The sequence below is a fragment of the Panicum virgatum genome, chromosome 6N (assembly GCF_016808335.1).
Source record: "Panicum virgatum strain AP13 chromosome 6N, P.virgatum_v5, whole genome shotgun sequence".
Taxonomy (NCBI): Eukaryota; Viridiplantae; Streptophyta; class Magnoliopsida; order Poales; family Poaceae; genus Panicum; species Panicum virgatum.
The window spans coordinates 32280738-32286737 of NC_053150.1; positions in this window are offsets into that span (position 1 = coordinate 32280738).

Genomic DNA, 6000 nt, shown 5'->3' on the forward strand with positions numbered 1-6000 from the left:
ACCGCGCCGTGTACACGCACCGCACCGCTCGACCGTCCGGCCGACCAGCCGAGCCTCGCCTCGCCACACCACGCCCACGCCCTCGGCCCGGCGCGGCGAAGCGAGCGAGCGCACGCGCGTGTGGTTCACCAACCTGCTCTTGCCGGCTTCACAAGTGATGTACACATGGTCCACCATTTAAGTCGCTTGAGATCCTCCACAAATCTCAATACGGAATTAAGCAATTGATTCCCTAGCATTTAATAGTGGGCTTTAAATTCTTTTAGTTATATTGATGAAAATAAATGGGCCAAGCTCATAATTCCAACAATCCCCACCATGAATTTCAAGCCACACTAGAAATACTCTTATTTCCTCGTTGATATACCAGTATTTGACAGAGACTGTTAAGTTGAACTTCCATCTAGATCAAAGGCTACACTTATTCACAACTATACAATGGACTATGTCTTGAATTGCCAGTCTTGTGCAAATAAGTTTGACCAGAGCCCAACACTAGTACTATGCTGCATAAGCATCCCCGCGGTTTGGAACTTATAAGTCATACTCCATGCCTTTCATGAGTTTCTAGAGATTACCCACTTCTCATAGACTATGACCAATAGTCAGACTCATATAGGTGTGTTCCTTATAGACATTATGTAGGACAATATCTTTATTTCAAGAAAACAACTCATTTGTTATAAAGAAACCACCTGGAACACATTAAAGTATATACCAACCTGCCATACATATTAGAAGAGAAATGCACCTTATACACGGAATGGGCCTTTTTACAAAGGTTCTCTTCTCTCAGTCGGACTTTAGTTTTTTCACCATCCTACTTCACGGGATCTCCGATCACGTAGGACAGGTTACCACAATAGAATGACTCAGGTGGGTTTCAAGTCCAATTCCATAGATGCATTGTCTATCACATTCCGTGAAAGACCCTTCGTAAACTGATCTGCCAGATTTTTAGCCGTCTGAACATAGTCCAAGGCTATTACTCCGGAGTTTTTCAATTTTCTGACAGATTTCAACCGTCTTTTCACATGTCTTGATGACTTCATGTTATCCTTTGAACTGTTTACCTTGACAATCACCGTGTGATTGTCACAGTTCATTAGAATTGCCGATATCGGTTTTTCAACTATCGGCAAATCTATAAGGAGTTCACGAAGCCACTCAGCCTCAATAGTGGTGGTATCTAATGTTGTGAGTTCTGCTTTCATAGTTGACCTCGTTAAGATGGTCTGCTTACAAGACTTTCAGGAAACAGCTCTACCACCAAGTGTAAACACATATCCACTTGTGGCCTTTATCTCATCAGCATCAGAAATCCAATTTAAATCACTATACCCTTCTAGTACCCTAGGGTACCCGGTGTAGTAAATTCCATAGTCCATTGTGCCTTTTAGATAGCACATTACTCTTTCAAGTGCCTTCCAATGATCATCGCCCGGGTTTGAAACAAACCGGCTCAGTTTGCTCACAGCAAACGAGATGTCAGGTCTTGTTGCACTAGCTAAATACATCAATGATCCAATGATCTGAGAATATCTCAGCTGATCTCGCATTATCCTTTTGTCCTTCCTTAGAATTAAACTGGCATCGTATGGTGTTGAGATAGGTTTATGGTTGCTATAACCAAAGCAACTTAACACCTTCTCCACATAGTGAGACTGTGTAAGAATCACCCCACCATTGCTCTCTTTTACCAGCTTTATATTTAGGATAACATTAGCTTCTCCTAGATCCTTCATCTAAAAACTCTGAGATAAAAAGTCTTTGACTTCCTTAATCACATTGAGGCTAGTGCCAAAGATCAATATGTCATCCACATACAAGCACAAAATCACTCCTTCAGCCCACCAAAGCGATAGTACACATATTTGTCAACTTCATTCACAACAAAGCCAGCAGACGTCAAAGTTCTGTCGAACTTTTCATGCCACTGCTTAGGCACTTGCTTGAGACCATATAAAGATTTCAACAACTTAGAAACCATTCCTTCTTGACCCTTTGATACAAACCCATCTGGCTGATCCATATAGATCTCCTCTTCCAACTCTCCATTGAGGAAAGTCGTCTTAACGTCCATCTGATGAACGAGAAGACCATAAGAGGCTGCCATGGAAAGTAAACTTGAATTGTGGTCAATCGGGCAACCGGTGAATGAGTGTCAAAGAAATCCTCTCCTTGTTTTTGGGTATAACCCTTGGCCACAAGGCAAACCTTGTACTTTTCAATAGTACCATCTAGCCTAAGATTTTTCTTGAACACCCACTTGCATCCAACAGATTTACATCCATAAGGACGTTCAACAACCTCCTAGGTTCCATTAGACATAATAGAATCCATCTCACTCCTCATTGCTTCCTTCCAATAGTCAGCATCAGGAGATGAATATACCTCTTCAATGGTTCTGGGTGTATCATCCACAAGGTATACAATGAAATCATCACCAAAAGACTTTATAGTCCATTATCTCTTGCTCTTTCTAAGAGCATCATTGTTATCCTCCTCAGGATTTCCCACAAATGTAGGTTCATTGTGTTCTATCGGCTCTGTAGAACTATCAACCTCGATAAACACTTGCCTAGATAAACTTGTTTCATCTCTCATGGGAAAAATGTTTTCAAAAATTGTAGCATCTCTAGACTTCATTATTGTACCAACATGCATGTCAGGTACTCCAGATTTCACTATTAAAAATCTATAACCAATACTACAAATAGCATAACTTAGAAAGACACAATCCACAGTTTTAGGTCCAAACTTACATTTCTTGGTTACTGGCACACTCATTTTGGCCAAACAACCCCATGTACGTAAGTATGAAAGTGTTGGCCTTTTCTTCTCCCATTCCTCGAATGGTATTATCTCTTTATTCTTTGTAGGAACACGGTTTAGGACATGACATGCAGTCAATATAGCCTCACCCCACCATTCCTTGGAAAGTCCTGCTGTATCTAACATGGCATTAACCAAATCAGTTATAGTGCGGTTCTTTCTTTCGGCAATCTCATTTGAGTGAGGTGAATAGGGACGCGTCCTCTCATAAATAATACCATGTTCCTTGCAGAATAAAGTGAATAAATTTGAGAAGTACTCACCACCACGATCTGACCTAACTCTTTTGATCTTTCTCTTAAGTTGGTTTTCTACTTCAGCTTTATAGATTTTAAAGTAGTGTAAAGCTTCATCTTTTGACTTCAACAAATAGATGTAACAAAATCTAGTGCAGTCATCGATCAAAGTCATGAAATATCTTTTACCACCATTTGTCAACACGACATTCATTTCGCACAAATCGGAATGAATTAATTCTAAGGGTGCCAAGCTTCTCGCCTCCGCGGCCTTATGAGGCTTGCGAGTTTGTTTTGATTCAACACATACATGGCACTTAGAATTTTTGACAAATGTAAACTTTAGAATTAAATTCAAATTAGCTAAGCGCATCATACAACCAAAACTAACGTGAGAAAGCCTCGAATGCAAACATTTGATTCATCAACGTTAATAACATTGTACGCAACTTTATTGCAAACATCTGATAAAGAAAAACAGAACAAGCATTCGCTTTCATAACCTTTTCCAATAAAAGTTTCAAACTTAGACAAGATACATTTATTGGACTCAAAGACTAACTTAAAACCATCTCTACACAGTAGAGAGCCACTGACTAGATTTTTCTTGATGGTGGGGACATACTGCATGTTCTTCAGCTGCACGATCTTCCCCGAAGTAAACTTCAGATTTACCGTACCAACACCAAGAACACGAGCATGCAATCCGTTCCCCATCAGCAAGAAGGAAGTTTCTCCGACCTGGTAAGAAGAAAACAAAGAACTATAGGTAATGAATTAGCACAAACATGAATATTAGCACCAGTGTCAACCCACCACTCTGGTGAACAAAATACTGAAAGAACTATAGGTAATGAATTACCGTACCTCGTTGTTCCTTCAGGCTCGCTAATTACCATGTTAGCGGACTTCCTGCCTTTGTGCTCCGGACACTTTGCAGCAAAGTGATCCGTATTGGCACACACATAGCAAGCTCCCTTCTTTTTCTTCTTGAACGTGGTTGTCTGCTTAGCCTTTGATTGGTTCAGTGGTGACTTTTTCTTATTCTTGTGGGAGTTGTTCTTCTGAACAAAATTGGTGCTTGAAGCACCAACAACTGCTTTCCCACATATGTCTTTTGCTCTCGCCTTCTCCTCAACATCAAGAGTCCCAATGAGTCCATCGATGGTGAACGTCTGTCTCTTGTGTTTCTGTGAAGTAGCAAAGTCCCTCCAAGAAGGTGGCAACTTAGAGATAATACCTCCGGTCACAAACTTATCGGGTAACACACATGGAGACTCTTTGCTACAATTTTTGAGATCTTTTGCCAGAGTATGTATTTCATGGGCCTGTTCCACCACAGAACGGTCTTCGACAATCCTATTGTCAACGAACTGCTCCATCACATAAAACTCACTGCCAGCATCAGACACTCCATTTTGAGCCTCAAGAGCATCCCACAAATCTTTCTCAGTTAGGAGCCGAATATAGGAATCCACCAGGTTTTCAGCGAGAACACTTATGACGCAGCCTCGAAAGAGGTTATCGGACTCATCGAACGCACTCCCTTCCTGTAGAGTGAACTGTTCGGGCTTCCCCTCTTTTACATGCATCATTCTCAGTGCTATCAACCATAGTATAAGCCGCTCACAACAACGTTTGTAGTTGGAACCATCAAAAGGTGGTGGTTTCATTGTTGCAACAAAACTAGATACCGAAAGCCTATTAACATATTCAGGTTTTTGGATTGTTAGAAATCTAGGTATTTTTTGGTATACTTTAATTCCAAATATTATTATCAATTTCATGGTATAAATGAGTGATATTGTGTGAACAAAATATGTGCTTGTGTTCATGTTATTCTCACTAATAAGCATGAACAAATTAATAAATCAGAATAGGTTTAGAATGTACCCCAAAGGCGGGACCAGTGCCGGAGGCACCGGGTGCGCCGTTCCCATGACTGAACATTGTATCGGTCAGTGTTGTTCGATGTAGCCGAACTTAGTCGATGTAGCCGAAGCTAGATGGTCGTCAGGAAGTAGTCAAGACGATCCTGATGTTCATTTGGGGAACACAGGTATGGCCACCGGGAAGTAGAAGACGTAGGCGTTCGGCCACCAAGAAGTCGAGGATGTAGACATTCGTTCGGCCTCCGGGAAGTAGACGAAATAGTCGATCAGGGAGCGAGCAATCGCGTCAAGACGCTCCCCAAAAACCTGATTGCCCCGGCTATCCCGAGCAGGATCTCAGCGTTGCAGAGGTTTCGGAGGCCTGCTCTCGCTAGAGCTGTACTCGCAGCATTAGCGATGGGGATTGCAGAAAGCAGCAGACGGAGAAAGGAGAGGTCTCCTAAGTAGGAGTACCTGAAGCAAGTGCATGTGTTGTGAGGATGAGTAGAGGAGGGTGAAGCGTCCCCTCATAAGAGGTGACTCAAATGTGATACAAATATCAGTCCCAGGAGGCTGATAACACATTTATTACATCAGATGGTACATCAACGTACAACTCTACGCGGTAATGGGCAATGAAGCGCCACTATCCACAGGCAACAACTAAAACTCAAACAAGAATGTGAACCACAAAGAGGTCATCAGAGTCTTGCGCCATACGAAGCTTCCTGCGGGTGACCCTATCCACAGGCAAGGTTGGGTGCAGAACGGAACCCCTACTCAACGTCCTCGGGAATAAATTCTGGATCTTCCTCTATAAAAATTAAGCAAGAGTGAGTACAAACGTACTCAGCAAGTCCAACCACACCCGCATAGGGGGTATAAACAGAATATATGCACAGGATAAATCAAGGATAAGGGTAAGGTTTAATTTGCGGAAAGCTAATTTTTATGCTTGGGTTTATTTGAAAGAAAAAGATTTTTCTGAGCAATTATCATGTACCGAGTAACACGTAGGATTAATCCACCCAGGGTCCAAGTTTATGAGGTACTACCGG